This window comes from Vulpes lagopus, chromosome 5 (assembly GCF_018345385.1).
Source record: "Vulpes lagopus strain Blue_001 chromosome 5, ASM1834538v1, whole genome shotgun sequence".
Classification (NCBI taxonomy): Eukaryota; Metazoa; Chordata; class Mammalia; order Carnivora; family Canidae; genus Vulpes; species Vulpes lagopus.
This window is the reverse complement of record NC_054828.1, coordinates 32,127,034-32,141,893: the sequence shown is the minus strand read 5'-3', so window position 1 is coordinate 32,141,893 and position 14,860 is coordinate 32,127,034. Positions and strand designations below refer to the sequence as shown.

At 48.2% G+C, this 14,860-nt stretch overlaps 1 protein-coding gene across 1 annotated transcript in view; it reads right to left on the bottom strand.

Moving 5' to 3' along the window:
- PRKCE (protein kinase C epsilon) overlaps positions 1-14,860 on the bottom strand; it is a 492,630-nt gene that overhangs the window by 231,464 nt on the left and 246,306 nt on the right. The gene's annotated exons all lie outside the window — the stretch shown is intronic.

Sequence of the window (14,860 nt, the reverse complement as noted above, 5' to 3'; positions counted from 1 at the left end):
CCCCCACCTTTTCAGAAGACCCCACTGACTCTTCTTATGCAACTGCACCATTTTCATCTTTAGTTTCTACCCTCCTTGGCCAGTTTCTCTCGGAGGCCATAGGAACTTCAGCAGCTCCACCACCACACAGCACATCTGTTCACAAACACTTTGGGGAGTCTACCAGAGGCTCAGAGGCTATGAAGATATACCCTCCACCACCACCACCCCTGTATGTGACCTATGTTCTTCCATTTCCTTTGGTTCACTGAAGACCTCTAACCATTTTCTTTCTTTTTTTTATGACGTAGTTTTAGGTAAATGTTTCAGGGCAGGGGCCATCCACAGACTTCCCTGTGTCCCACAAGTGCCCTATAGTATGTGCACCTCTCACCTCTGCAGCTCAGTTTAGCAGGGATGGGCTGAGTCCCTGACTGGTTGTTGGAAACACCTAGCCACAGGCCTGAGCATGGAGGTCAGGGAAGAGGGGTGGTGGGGACAGTTACTTGGTTTTCTTTAAAAAGCAACTTTATGGAGATCTGCTTCGCATACTGTAAGTTCACCTCTTCAAGCTAGACAATTCAATGCAGCTTTTTAGCATATTCACGATGGTCTTGTGACCATCACCATAGTCAATTTTAGAGTACTTTCATCACCTCGAAGAGTAACTCAACTGTCACTTACCAGGCTACCCCCAGCCTCACCAACCACTAATGTACTTCCTGTCTCTACAGTTTTCCCCACTCTGGACATTTCACCCGAGTAGAATCATACAACACATGGTCTTCTGTGTCTGGTTTCTTTTATTTAGATGATATTTTCAAGGTTCATCTGTGCTGTAGCATATATATCCACACTTCACTCCTTTCTGGGGCTCAAGAATATTCCCTTGTATTTATCCATGCAAAAGCTCATAGACATCTGCATTGTCTTGGCTTGTTGGCTATTGTGAATAATGCTTTTATGCCAACTGCAGGTTTTATATGTGTGGACATATAAGTTTTCATTTCTCTTGGGAACATACCTACGAGTGGAACTTCTGGGTCATATGGTGACACTGTGTGTAATCACTTGAGGGTCCTGGTAGACCATTTCCAGAGCAGCTACACCATTTATATTCCCATATTTAATTATCAAATGGCCACATAGAAAGCCTAAAGCTGAAGCCTTAGTGTACGCTTGCTTTACCTTCTAGAGTTTTAGGCTCAAGCTAATGTGGCTCTACTTCCTTGATGGGACTTTAGGAACAAAGTCATTCTCTTGTCAAAGAGAAACTTGATTATGAGATTGTTGGGACCCTGCCTGAACATCACAGAGCAAAGCTGCGTCCTCACCTTCCAGGGGGCTGCTAGTTTTGGCCTGACCTGCCTTGAGGCTGCAGGAGATTGAGACAGGGGTGTACTGCAGTGGCTCAGCCACCATGCAGGCACACGAGAACAAAGCCCAAGGAGACCTGCTGGCTGGCCCCGACGTCACTGGGCAACGGGCAGGGTCAGGATGAGATGAGCCAGTTCTTGCTCCCAGGTTCCTTCCTCTTTCTCTTGCCAGGGTCTTGCCTTCACCCACCAAACCCTTCCCACGCCTGATGGACACTGGTGCTAGCAGCAGCAAGGACTCTGCACATGTGTCTGTTTACCTCTTTTGGAGAGGTTCTTACATTTATTTCCTTCTCCTTCTGTTTCTCAGAACAGACCCCATGTGTGCTGTGACAAGTGTCCAGAATTGTTTACTGGGCTCCTCTCCAACCCCAACCCTAGAGCCACAGGAGGCCTGGATTAAAAAACAAGAAAGAAAAAAAACACCCAAAAAAAACAAACCAAAAAAACCAACCAGTTCCTAACAACGATCTCCTGGGCTGTCTTCCTCAGCTTTTCCGTGGCCTGTGTCTCCTGGTAGCCTTCCCAACCCACGTTTTCTCAGTGTTCTCCGAAGCGTGAGCACAACAGCAGTGAGCACCCCAGGGTTCCGGCTCACCACGAGCAAGAGGTACAGGAAGAGATGCGTGGGCTCTCTCCCAGAGGAGGAGGGTCCCCAAACTCAGCCAAAAGTGAGACCTAAACACACCCCTTCCGTGGAAAGGCGGCAAATCAAGCAAGACTGGAGGGTTGAAGGCAAGCATCTTCACAAACACACGCACGCGCACACACACACACACACGCCTTCCTGTGGCCTCCCTTGCCTAGTAATTTGGAGATCATGTGCTTTGGAAAGGAAGAGTCTCTCTGAGGCCAAGCCAGTGTTGGAGCATCCAGCTTGGCCTGCCCACACCTGGTCTTCCAAGCGAAACTGGTGCTGACAAGTGTCTGCCTGTTTCTGCTCCGGCCCCAGGCCCTCTGGGCTGCATCAGCCCCCCCCCCCCAGCCCAGCCGTGCCTCCTTCCCCTTGTCCACCCACCTCCCTTCCCGTCTCCCCGCCCTGAGGGGCTCCTGTTTTCAATTAAACTAAAGTGAAACCAGCTGTTTCTGCAGAACAACCTTGATTTACATGAACCTTATCAAGCCAAAGCAGGCCGGCTTCTGGCCTGTTCTGACACGCTCTCTGGGTGGCTGTCCAGCCCGGCTGGGACACCCTGGCCAGGGCCACATCCTGCCGCCCTTCCCGGGGGAGGGCCTCCAGGCCCTTCAGGGGCTCACACCCCCACCCTCCGCCCCCAGCCCCGTCTCCAGCCCAGCCCTCCCGCCCACCTGCGGATGCCGCGGCCCGCAGTGACCCCATCCCACTGTGCCACCGCTGCACGGCCCTACCACCTGCTCTGGCATTTATTTTCATCTGCCCGTGACATCCCTTCAATAGCAACCTTTTTATCTTCATCGTAAACACTACAGAAGATTATTCAAGAGAATCTGGCAAATTAAACAGGTGTGGAAGAAAAGCTATTCAAAACTCTGCCATCCAAACACAAAACCGTTAGGATTTTGAAGTATTTCCTCTTAGGAGTGTGTGTGTGCGCGTGCGCACACATAGCACGGATCATGCCTTACTTAGCTTTTCAGTTCTTCCCTTCCTATATTCCCATTTTATGTTTTTTTTTTAATATTTTATTTATTCATGAGAGACACACACAGAGGTTGAGGAAGCAGCAGCTCTCTGCGGGGGGGAGGGGGGCGCGATGCAGGACTCGACTCCAGGACCCGTGCCCTAAGCCAAAGGCAGACGCACAACCACTGGGTCACCCAGGTCCCCCCTATATTCCTATTCCAAAGGGAAGCTCTTTGAGGACAAGGACTGCTTGGCACGAAGGGTAACATAAGGGCGCCTGGGTGGCTCAGTCAGTTGGGCCTCCAGCTCTTGGTTTTGGCTCAGGTCCTAGTCTCATGGGTCCTGGGATTGAGCTCTAGTGGGGCTCTGCACTGAGTGAGGAGTCTGCTGGAAGATTCTCTCCTCTGCCCTACCCCTCCCCGCCTCCTGCCAGTGCTCACACTCTCTCCATCTCTAAAGTAAATAAATCAATCTTAAAAAAAAAAAAAAAAAAAAAGGATAACATAACTTGGGCTCTGAAAAGAGCTATGAGACCTTCCTACCTCTGGGATGTTCTGCATAACAGTGTCCTCTGGGTTTCTGTGACACATGAACTCGGAGGACTCTGAGGCCCTGCTTGTCTCCCTTGTCATCCTCGCTGCCCCCTGGCCAACCTTGGCCCCTCATGCCCCATCCCACCCCCAGCCTTTGCCAGCCTCACCATAGAGGACTCAAGCTGGCAATAAACCAGGCCCATGACAAATAATTCCTATATGTGCCTTTACTTTCCAGCTGGTGGACAGATTGGTTTACTATACACAACCATGAAAGCTTCAGGGATTTGGGCTGAATCTGAATCATCTGGTTTTAAAGAACTATAGAAACCTAAAAATGAGTTCTATGGTGATTTTCCCTCCTGCAATTCCATCTATTGTATGAACCTTTCTCTGGTCCTCAATCCTGCATGGTCTTTTATGGCCTTCACCTAAGCAGGCGTGTCTGTACACATAGGACTTATTAGAATATCAGCTACCTCTGCCTTGGCTCTTTAACCAGCCCAGATGCTTCCTGGTTCTGGTCATGGATCCTCCACAGTCCCTGCAAAATGGTAGCTGAAGAGTACAGGCTTCATCTCAAATGTGTGTCTCGGAGAACATGTTTGGGATAATGCTCAGGGCTTAACTAAAAACAAACACGTTAGGATGTTGAAGTTAGAGTGAAGCAGTCTCAGAGAGGAGACCCTGAGAGATGAAGCTAGAGCCCTCCTTATCAACTCCTGCAAGTCTGGGAGGAAGCACCCACCTGCGCCCTCCACAGCGAGCAGGAGAGGTTTCACCCGCAATATTCAGTAAATGGATGAGCAACAAGATGCCATAATGGAGTTTACTGTATTGGGATAGGATGTGCTTTTAGAAGAACAGCCTAGAGAGACTGGAGCATCACAGATTCTCCATTCAGCTAAACAAATACTCAGTGTGAGAGGGTGTGGAAATTGCCCACATAAAATGTTATTACTGCAGGCGCGCCTCTGTCAGGTAAGGAATTTCCTTAGCATAAATAGAAGAAACCTACTGCTCTCTCCTGACATAAGTATACTATGTCCTAGAAAACTTTAAAGGGAAAGTCATGACGGAAAAGACCAGCACAAGCCCACCAGATACCAGAGCGGTCCTTCTGTGTGTCTGTGCTTCCTTCTCAACATGGTTGGGCCTCTTCAGATCCACTGCAAGCTCTCCAAGCTCTGCCATCTTTTCACAGCAAGGGATGAGCTCCCTTAGGTTAGGAGAACAGTTAGTTCTACGTTTTCTGGCTAATGACAATTCTGAGAGGATGCAAACACTGCAGAAGTCACTGTAGGGGTCAAGGGGGGGGCAGGTTCTCTCAGGTTTATTCATCCCACCCACACTTTCTCTTATGACCTCCCCCTTGAGACCAAGGGCACACCCAAACAGGGCCAGGACATGGCCCCACCAGCACCATCCTCTGCAGGGCTAACCACCAAATGCAGAAAAGATGGAGTTTGGTAAAACTCCGGGGAGACTTGAAAATCTACATCCATCTCTAGGAGGCTATAATGCCTTTCGTTTGCCCTTAAGATTATCCACTCTTCAGGTAGAAAGCACTTGCTCCTAGAAAGGCCCCTGGGGAGCCTAACCCTCTAATGATGAGAGGCTGAGTTCTTTAGGGTCCACTGGAGCTTTAGTGAATTCTAGAACACGCATACAGAACAGCCAATTCCCAACCTTATTAATATTTAAAACATTTTTTCTTACAAATTCATACCACGGATCTTGGAGATGTGTTTAGATGCTAACAATGGATGCGCTGCCTGAACTCTTTTTTAAAAAAACATCGATTCCTTAAAAAAACGAAAACAAAAAGACTCTCATTGGGCTGAAAGAACAGCATGCCCCACTCCTCTAATATTTCAAATCATTTTGCACAAAACTTCAGGTGTAGGGAAGGAATAAAAATATCTCCAGTCTCAAATACAGTATGGTAAATCCTAGCAAAAGGCTACTTTTTTTTCCCCCAGTGGCTGATAATAGGGGAAAACTGAAATTTGAAGAAGGAAGCCCAATAAAGGAGTCTGTTGGGTCTGCATGGGTAATCCCCAAGAGCTGGGTGCTTCTGGACAGCTATGTATGGAATTCACTCATTCCTATATGTATGCCAAGCCAATAAAAGCAACACTTGATTAATTTGCCATCAGTGAAAGGCTCTACGGACTCTTAAAAAAAAAATTCCTAATCTGATTACGGCTCATGGACTTTAACATGAAAGCAAGAATAGTGTTTGCTGTTGAGAGTCCTGTACTCTCCTCCCAGTTGACGCTAAAACCAGAACTTTGTAAAGTGGGTCACTCAGCCAAGCAGCCTCACTCGACAAATGAGGAAACCAAGGCCCAGAGAGGCGATGGCTCACCCAGGGTCACATCACCAGCAGTGGCGGAAGGAGGACCAGAAGCAGAACTCCTCGCTCGCGCTGTATTTAGTGAAGTGTGTTCTCTTTTTGACAAAAGAGTAGTTCAGAAATGCTAAGGTAGGATCAGGAAGGCTCCTGCTACCCTAAGACCTTGAATTGCTTAACTTGTCAAAAGGAAAGCTTCAGAGAAGACAAAAGCTGCTTTTTATTCTCTGCAGGGCTGGCCCTGTGAAGGACAGGACAGATTTACTCTGTAGAGCTCCAGGGGATTGATAAAAGCCTGCAGGAGTGAAAGCTTTAGGCCAACCAGGTTTAGAGCAGCCCACAGGAGAAGTTTCTAACAAGGAGGTACATCCCACAAGGCCTGGGCTGCACGCTGCTCACAAGTTAGGCTATTCACACACCTACCTGGTGGTGCACGGGGAGAGAATGATGGCACCCAGAGGCTTGGTTATCACTTGCCAAAAATAATATAAAAGGGAATCCTCTTCTGGGTAGGAGTTTGAACCAGACCAACAGATCTTAAACATGGTTTCTGGTTGGAATCTCTGGGGATGCTTTCAAACACAGGTTACTGAAACCAATGGGTGGAGATTGGCCTGGAAATGGGGTAATTAAAAAAAAACTCTGTGATTTCAATGATTCCATAAATAGGGAGCCAATGAAATGGGTCAGTGGCTCTCATACTTTCGGACCATGACCCACCGTACAGAAAATATTTTTGCACAGAAACTCAGCATACACACATATTCGTCTGAGAAGTTTCACAAAACAATTGTTGCCCCTACCACATATGATGTACTCTGAGATTTTTCAATTATGTTTTTTTTTTTTTAGGTTCACCGAGACTCCCTAAATTTAATTCACAACCAACTACAGGTCACTTTGGAAAATACTGAACTACATAACCACCAAGGACGCAACAAATAGAAAGTAAAGGTGAGAAAAAGAGTGCTCACAGAAAAAAAAAAAAAAAAAAAAAAGGAACTGCGAGGTTAGATTCTCTTGGCATTTTGCATGTGGTTTGGTTGCATTAGGTACAGATGAGAACGGAGCCCGCAGAACCCTGAAGGGAGCACTCATTGAAAAAACAAGTATTCAAAAAGGTGGTTGCTATAATTAAAAAATCTCATAGGTAGGCAGTTCCTGAGTCTTTTAGAAGCAAAACATCTGAACAAACCTCAGGCCCAGGAGTTATCTTCCCTTGGAGAGCTCTGAAGAGGCAGCAAAGATCAGGCTAATCTACGCAGCTTAATTAGGCTAGCAATTGAAGGGGTGTTTCCTTTCTTTGCATCTGAATTATTACTTGAAGAAAATGGCTGTTAATTAAAAATGTAGCACAACTTGCCCAGAGCCCAGTGTGATCTGTCAGCCTGTGGTAGAGGTGGCCAGGTGACCCCAGGTCCAAGGAAGAGCTTGCCACCAGTTCACGTCCTTCCAGCGAAAGGAGCTCTTCAAGGCCATCTGAGGACAGATGCTCAGGGAAGGGAAACACACACCTTTCCCACCTGTTTCTCTCTCACGTCGACCCGATACCTGGATTACTAACAAGTGGTACAGGGGAAGGCACAGAGCAAGGGTTCTTGCACTTTGTGTGCCTCACCTGAATCTTGTTAAGGAGATTCTGAGTCGGTCCGGTGTGGGGCCCAAGCATCCTGCCTTTCGCATTGGGTCCCAGGTGATGCCCGCTTCTTGGGACCCCACACCGCACTTTGAGTAGCAAGGTCCCAAACTTCGGAGCCAGGCATATTGGGATTTGCATCCCTACCCTGCCACTTTCTATCTGCTATACTTTTGCTATATTGAATAACCTTTATGAGGGGGCGGGGTTTGTTTATAGTAATGTGAACGGAGGCAAAGTATTTCACCTCTCTGAGCTTGGTCTCCTCTGTCAGCAGAAAATAACAACCCCCGCCTCTATGGGGCATGGATATTGAAAGCTCTCGTCCAGGTTTCTTCCTCCCCTCCCCTGAAAGCAGGCTCTCCCTGCATGTTCCCACTCCTTCACTGGCTCCTCCTCCTAGTTACCTCCGTGTGCGCTGGCCTCTGACCCTCAACTTCCCATTGAGATGGCTCTCGCCAAGGATGCCAGGTTCCCACGGGTGCTGCTACCCAGCTCTCATCTGGATCACCAGGGAACACCGGAAACTACCTAACTCTTGGGTTTGGGGAGCAGCCCCCACATCCCAGTTTTCCTTCTGCACCTCTAGTCAGCCCCCCTCCAGGTGTTTTGTAAGTTCTTCCTCTACTCTTCTGAGCATCTGGGGTTTCCTTAGCCTCTTGCTTTTTGTCAGGTTCTTCTACACAACACTTATTCGACCATCTGGCATTGTGATTCTCTAAATGCTGCCAATTCCTAAATCTGGAGCAATAGCATGCAACACACCTCTAAGCTCCAGACCCAGGGAGCCACCAGCTATAGGTTCTCAAGACACATCCAACATCACATGTCCAAACAGAGCTTGCCACTTTCTCTTGTGTTCCTACATTCAGTTCCTGGACCTACCGTGCACCCACCTTAGCTATTTGAGGGGCTGTGGCATTTAGCCCATACCTTGCCTATATCATTTTTTTAATTCACATATGGATTATCTAACAATTATGTAGTAGACTCCTTAATGCCCTCAGAGCACTTACACTTAAAAAAAAAGTATGGGTATACTTTTTAAGATTTTATTTATTCATTCATGATAGAGGCAGAGACACAGGCAGAGGGAGAAGCAGGCTCCATGCAGGGAGCCCAACGTAGGACTCAATCCTGGGACTCCAGGATCACGCCCTGGGCCAAAGGCAGGTGCCAAACCACTGAGCCACCCAGGGATCCCCCATACCCATACTTCTAATTTAAGTATTAATAATACAGGCTCCTCCCCTTGCCTATATACAAGTTATTTCCGAAACCAGAATGTGAATTACGCTTTGCTACACATGCATATGTAACTGCATCCACCAACAGTTCTTGGCTTTGTTAATGTTCCTTTTTCGGAAGTATGACACTCCATTAAATTTATAAGTCACAAATAAGATCTCAGAATTTTGTATGTTTTAAGTTTTTATTTTTATTTCAGTATAGTTAACATACAGTATATTAGTTTCAGGTATACAATATAATGATTAAACAACTCCATACATCACCAGTGCTCTTCACAACAAGTGAATTCCTTAATCCCCATCGCTGATTTCACCCATCCTCCCCCTCACTTCCCCTCTGGTGACCATCAGTTTGTTCTCTGTAGTTAAGAGGCTGAATAATATCCAACTATGTATACATATATACCACATCTTCTTTATTCATTCATCTGTCAATGAACAGTTGGAGCCCCTCGGTTCTGATTCTTAAAAGATAGTTTTTCTGTCTTCTTATACAAACTTTTTCTGTTGCCAGTTCATATTAGCAATATGCTATAGTATGAATTATTCTTCTTATCCATTTGCTCTGTTACGAGCTGAGTATGGTTAAATATATTCATTTTTTGATGTTTTGAAATCAGTATTTTGTATCATTTTAAGTATTGTTGCATCTTTCTATAAATCAGATGATTGTATAAAAAAACAATGCGTCCCTATTATGCGTCCATAATTTGGCGCTTGTAAAGATGCTGCTATAAACATAGGGGTGTGTGTATCCCTATGAATTAGTGTTTTTGTATTTGGGGGGATAAATGCCTAGTAGTTCAATTACTGAATCATAGGATAGTTCCATTTTTAACTTTTTGAAGACCCTTCATATTGTTTATACTGGCTGCACCAGTTTGCATTCCCACCAACAGTGCATGAGGGTTCCTTTTTCTCCATATCTTTGCCAACTCTTGTTTCTTGCATTGTTGATTTTATTTCATTTTTTAAATTTTACTTTACCATTTGTTGGTGTTCAATTTGCCAACATACAGAATAACACCCAGTGCTCATCCCGTCAAGTGCCCCCCTCAGTGCCCGTCACCCATTCACCCCCACCCCCTGCCCTCCTCCCCTTCCACCAACCCTAGTTCGTTTCCCAGAGTTAGGAGTCTTTATGTTGTCTCCCTTTCTGATATTTCCCACACATTTCTTCTCCCTTGAGACACACAGAGACAGAGGCAGAGACACAGGCAGAGGGAGAAGCAGGCTCCTCGCAGGGAGCCCAGTGTGGGACTCGAGCCATGAACCCAGAATCATGCCCTGAGCCAAAGGTAGACACTCAACCCTGAGTCACCCAGGCGTCCCAAGATCTCAGAATTTTAAAAAAGGGAGGGGGGAGGAATCCTCAGTTTTCTAGGACTTGAGGACTAAACACTCAAGTTTTGGCTAGTAGCATGATTGGTATCATTCTGGAATGATCAGGATGAGAGGCACACGCTGTCCTGTACTATAACACGTCTCTTTACACCTCTGGCCCCTCCCCTGCCTCCATACCACAGACTAGGTAGGTGGCAGGGAGAGGTCTGCAGGTGACAGCCCCAGAAGCCCTCAGCTGTGCTCAATGTATCAGAGTTGCCTGAGTAGATGGACAGGTAGAGAAAAAGCCGATCTACTGCTGCCAAAGTAAGCTTTTCCACATCAAGTCCTAAAATGGGCTGGAGAGAGGAGCCTGGGCCTCAGACTTCAAGCAGCTCTTAAAGGAGAACCATCTAATCCGCAAACACCAGACCACAGAGCTCCACTTCGTGTCTGAGCATGACCTCTCTTTATACAACATGAACAGAGGCCCTGTTTTCTCCCTAAATCTGGGGCTTAGAGGATACATATGTGATAAGTGGCTCCTGACACTGCAGCAACGTCACCATGTTACTGCTGTGTCCCGAGTGGCCCAGTGGGGTGGGGGGTGCGGTGTGAACTTCATCAGGATTTCCATTCTGGGTTCTGGTGGGGGGGGGGGTCAACTGGTGGGCACCAGGGGGGGCTTCCAGGCAGCAGCCTACCAAAGAGTACCAGTGGCCCCTTTCCCCATCCCTGAGCTCCATCTATCTGGTCATTTCCAAAACCTTCCACATCAAAGCTTTTCTTCTCAAAACTTTTCCTTGGTAATCTACTCTGCACAAGAAGCCTCCATGTGGCTGAAGCCAGGGGCCAAGAAGGGGTCCTGGCTGGTCCCGTGGTGGTTTCTGGGGAGATGGGTTTCTAAGGTGCATCTCTGAAGCTGCTCCAGGCCACCTACAAAGCCTGGCTCTCAGTGTTCCTGGGGGGGCTCCTTCCAGCCTCCTGAATTCTCCCCACTGCCGGGAGCTGGCGGACGCCTTGTCCCCTGACAGAGGCTGAGGCAGGTTGGGGTAAGTCTCAACCCTCTGCAGTCAGAGCCCAGCAGCCTGTTGCAGAATCCTGGCCATTCCCCCGTCGCAGGAAGCAAGGGCTCCAAGCCAAAGTGCCCTCCTCCACCAACTGAAGGCAGAGCCGACCCAGGGTGGTGGGGCCGATGGCTGGGATTTCCTTCCTGACCTTCCTGGCACCTGGCGCAAGCTCAGAGGTCAGTGCCACTGACCTGCGGCGGGGAGGCGCGGACCCCGGGGCCTGCACCTGTCACTGACAAGCTACGTGGCTTCAGACTGAACAAGTACCTCTCATCTATCACACAGGATAACACCTTCCCTGACCATCTTTCCGAGGGTTTTAAGGATCCAGTGAGATTAGGAGTATGTTGGAAAAGTGCTTGCTTTTATCACCAGTATTTTTCTTCCTGCTACGACTGATGATCCCCTACTGGTGAGAAGCCACTCCAGGAGGCTCTCCCCTAAACCCGGCTACCGAAAGGCTTGGGCAAGATTCTCCTGGCTCCCTGGCAAACTAAAAACTCCCGATTTTCCTCTAGTTTGTCAGCGCGCCTGCCTGTGACCACTGCACCACGCTGCCTCCAGTCCCTGGAGCCAGACAGCATTAGTGGACCAGGTGTCTTGGCCTGAAAGATTCCTAAAATCTCAGAAAACAGACGGACAGAGGCTCAGAGTGATCATCCGATCGATCCATCCTCTGCCTCGGGGCAGGGCTTACAAAGAATACTCTTTGAAATCAATTTCCCGTTTGGTCTCCAGGGGCTTAGGGGAACTGAAACCACATACAGCCCGGGAGCATGGCCTCGCTGGAAATGGAGTCACAGCTGCTTCCAGCCACATCTGGGATTTAGTGACCCATCCTCCCTAGGGGCTGCCAGGCTCTGCATGCATAATGCGGCCCTTCTGGGCGGGCAGCGCACCCATCTCCTAGTCCTGGGCAGGCAGGTGCTGGCTTCTCTGTGGCCTGCTTCCTCAGTGATTGGTCTTTTGAGAGAAGTCAGGGAAGGGCTGGGGGCCTCAGGGCTGGGGAAAGTACCTACCACAAGACAGACACAGTATTGTTTTAAAGAACCCATTGGGGCACCTGGGCTCAGCGGTCGAGCATCTGCCTTTGGCTCAGGGCGTGATCCTGGGGTCCTGGGATCGAGTTCTGCACTGGGCTCCCTGCAGGGACCCTGCTTCTCCCTCTGCCTGTGTCTCCACCTCCCTGTCTCTCTCATGAATTAATAAATAAAACATTTAAAATAAATAACGAACCCATCACTTGCTAATGTAGATTGATAAGGATTTCCCCTGGATTCCGGTCAGAGGAAATTTGTAAGGAAACCCCCCTTCAGCTGGACAATGCCAGAGGCCAGATCTCATGGGTAAAGGCAGAGCACGCAGGCCTTTGCTCGGCTTTGAGCAACTGTGCCCTGCTGTGCGCAATCGGAGCAGCCAATGTGGGAACCAGCCAGCCACTAAGTGATCCAGCATCACCTCCTGCCCTGTTTCCCACACGTCTTGTGCACATCCACGGCCCCCGGACAAGCTCCCCTGAGCGCACACTCACCACGGCCCCCACACTGCCTGCCGTGCAACTCACCATGTCCCGGTCCGGCCTCTTTCTGGGACCCCGTGCCGCTCCCTGTCACACCTGCAGCTCCCACCCACACCCTGGGCTGGTTCTCCCACACCCTTGCACCTTTGTCCCCCTCTACCGCTGCCGTCCTCCTTTAATGGGTGGGAAGAGAGGGATGGAGCCAGAGCTCAGTGAGGGCCTGCTATAGGCAAGAGGACACCGGTTAGGCTCTTCCAATGTGCAGTTCACCTAGTGCTCCTGGCTACCTTACCGAGAAGCTGAGGCACGGAGAGCCGGAGAAGCCACCCAGAGACCCTGAGCCGACGGGTGGAAAATTTGGATCTGAGGCGCAGCCCGCTTCTGGGAGAGGCACTCTGGGTTCCTTTCCACCTCATGGTAGGAACCCCAATGCGGTGCTAGATACCTAGGTACATGATGGTCTTCCTCGCAGATGGCAAATCCTTCAGGGGCAGGATCCCCGTCTGAGGCCTCTCTGGGTTCCCGGCCACTGCTTCCTCTCATTCCCAGTTACCCCACCTGGAACAGGGCACGCAGCCACAGGGCGTCCAGAACTGGGTCTCAGTGACAGTGGCCTTCAGAGACCATTCTATGGTGAAGTTCTTCTTGTGCACAGTGTTTTTTTTGTTTTTAAAATTTTTTTATTGGTGTTCAATTTGCCAACATACAGAATAACACCCAGTGCTCATCCCTTCAAGTGCCCCCCTCAGTGCCCGTCACCCATTCACCACCACCCCCGCCCTCCTCCCCTTCCACCACCCCTAGTTCGTTTCCCAGAGTTAGGAGTCTTTATGTTCTGTCTCCCTTTCTGATATTTCCTACCCATTTCTTCTCCCTTCCCATCTGTTCCCTTTCACTATTATTTATATTCCCCAAATGAATGAGACCATATAATGTTTGTCCTTCTCCGATTGACTTACTTCACTCAGCACAATACCCTCCAGTTCCATCCACGTCGAAGCAAATGGTGGGTATTTGTCATTTCTAATGGCTGAGTAATATTCCACTGTATACATAGACCACATCTTCTTTATCCATTCATCTTTCGATGGACACCGAGGCTCCTTCCACAGTTTGGCTATGGTGGACATGGCTGCTAGAAACATCGGGGTGCAAGTGTCCTGGCGTTTCATTGCATCTGTATCTTTGGGGTAAATCCCCAGCAGTGCAATTGCTGGGTCGTAGGGCAGGTCTATATTTAACTCTTTGAGGAACCTCCACACAGTTTTCCAGAGTGGCTGCACCAGTTCACATTCCCACCAACAGTGCAAGAGGGTTCCCTTTTCTCCGCATCCTCTCCAACATTTGTGGTTTCCTGCCTTGTTAATTTTCCCCATTCTCATTGGGGTGAGGTGGTATCTCATTGTGGTTTTGATTTGTATTTCCCTGATGGCAAGTGATGTGGAGAATTTTCTCATGTGCTTGTTGGCCATGTGTGTGTTTTCCTCTGTGAGATTTCAGTTCATGTCTTTTGCCCATTTCATGATTGGATTGTTTGTTTCTTTGCTGTTGAGTTTAATAAGTTCTTTATAGATCTTGGAAACTAGCCCTTTACCTGATACGTCATTTGCAAATATCTTCTCCCATTCTGTAGGTTGTCTTTTAGTTTTGTTGACTGTATCCTTTGCTGTGCAAAAGCTTCTTATCTTGATGAAGTCCCAATAGTTCATTTTTGTTTGTTTGTTTTTTTGCCTTCGTGGATGTATCTTGCAAGAAGTTACTGTGGCCGAGTTTAAAAAGGGAGTTGCCTGTGTTCTCCCCTAGGATTTGGATGGAATCTTGTCTCACATTTAGATCTTTCATCCATTTTGAGTTTATCTTTGTGTCTGGTGCAAGAGAGTGGTCTAGTTTCATTCTTCTGCATGTGGATGTCCAATTTTCCCAGCACCATTTACTGAAGAGACGGTCTTTCTTCCAGGGGATAGTCTTTCCTCCTTTATCGAATATTAGTTGACCATAAAATCAGCAACTTAGCAGTTACATTCCTGGAATCATTAACTATGAATGGAACTTAGAAGGGATTGTTCTTAGGTGCTTTAAGTGCCCGGTAGGGGTGAACTTTGGGAGCCCTGCTCACACATTCCTGGGCACTCGGCTGGGGTGAGTTTACTGGAAAGGGCCGCTTACAGAAATGCTGCTCTCTCACGTCTACCTTGCACATAAGCAGAAGTGTGAT